The sequence below is a fragment of the Manis javanica genome, chromosome 4 (assembly GCF_040802235.1).
Source record: "Manis javanica isolate MJ-LG chromosome 4, MJ_LKY, whole genome shotgun sequence".
Taxonomy (NCBI): Eukaryota; Metazoa; Chordata; class Mammalia; order Pholidota; family Manidae; genus Manis; species Manis javanica.
In genome coordinates this window covers 51,618,342-51,620,000 of record NC_133159.1, presented here as the reverse complement: position 1 = coordinate 51,620,000, position 1,659 = coordinate 51,618,342, and positions in this window count along the sequence as shown.

The window sequence follows — 1,659 nt, the reverse complement described above, 5'->3', positions numbered from 1 at the left end:
TGAAGCTCTGGTTTTTCTTCTTTTTAGTTGAATGGAAAGAACAACAGATGATGATGTAGATGCTATAGAGACCATAGCATTATTTATAGCTTTCTCAGAGGTCCCAAACCCTTTCAGATCAAACTTCTACTGACTAATATATTCTAGACATCAGGCATTTAGAAAAGTCTTTAGACATTCATACCAAGACAGTGCACTAAACTTGGAAATTCTGATTCCTATCAGATAATAAAACGTTTCATCTATTCAGCTCAGAGGTACAGGAAACCAGAGCAGTCAGGGGTTATATCTGGACTTGTGGGTTCCTGTTTTAGACCTTTTCTTCCTAATGCTTAGAAAAGGGTAGGTTCTCAATAAATATATGTGGAATGAGTAATTTTCTAAGCGAATGTACAGGCAGTCTTATCAAAAAGAGACCAAAGTTTTGATACATTTCTTCGCACTTAGCAGGTTGTAGCGTGTAAATAGCTAACATTTTCCAACTGAATTCCTAACTAAATTTTATAGTAACAAATACCATACAATTAACTGATCACACTCTACCTTCCTTTTTTTTCAACCACAGGCAAAGAATTTGATAAAGTTCAGGATTTTTTCCAGGACCTTTCTTCCCTTTTTAGACTTTGGCTGCTCCCAGGTCTATCCATCATCATTTTAGCTTTGAAAGTTGGTTCATTTGTCTTGTTCCCTTAGCTCTGTCACCCGAGCTTCGAAGGTTGAGTCCCTATTTCTTGCATGCGGTCTTTCACTGGCCCACTCCCCGCTGGTTCCTACTCCATCATCCTTGTAGCTATTTGATCTTCTTGGTTTTCTGTGTGTCAGACTCTGCCCAGCCACCTGATGGTTTTTGGTTCCAGGCTTGCCACAGATTCTCCATTCTTTTTCTGGCTTGTCATTTCATCACTATGCTAAGCTTCCCCTCTTTAGCCTTTTAATTAAGAAACAGTTTATTACATTTTTGTTCTAATTACAGAGTGACACTTTGTTACAGAAATATTAGAAAATGAAACAAAGCAAAATGAAAACCCACAGCATCTGCAATACCACCATCCAGACAGCATCACTGGTGCCTCTCTGCAATATCAGTTTCCAGGTTTCTCTCTATCCTTTCCCCCTTCCTTCCCTCCTTGTTTTTATTTTCTTATATATTTTTGGGTGGTTTTCAGATACCTTAGAAAATTATTGGCTCCTTGGGCATTTTTACCTTTTCATCAGAAGCATTACTTTGAGCATTTTTCTTCAAAGATTATCTCCAAATGCTATAAAATTCCGTTTTCTTCTATTGCCTCTGTAATTTTCCTTCTCATTTCCTTCCCACAGTTGTGGGCCTGCATAAAATAACTCATGGTTTAATATAATGCATGTTCTCCATACCCTTTTCAGTTTGGCCTGCTTGGATGTACTGTTATGAAGTTTTCATCTTGTAATAAGATTGTTATCTTCTTTGCTTTTCCACACTTGACTGACACTTTTTTTTTTTTTTTGGACAGGGAAAAATATAGGGTCTTTAGAATGCTTATGCCTTACAAAGCCTATTATTGGTGGTTTAACTGCCATGGAACATGGGGTAAAATACCCAGATTACCTTCAGGACTTACCAATTAATAAAGGGACTGTGTGTGTCATCAAGATGTCAGGCATCATTCTATAAGGAACAGG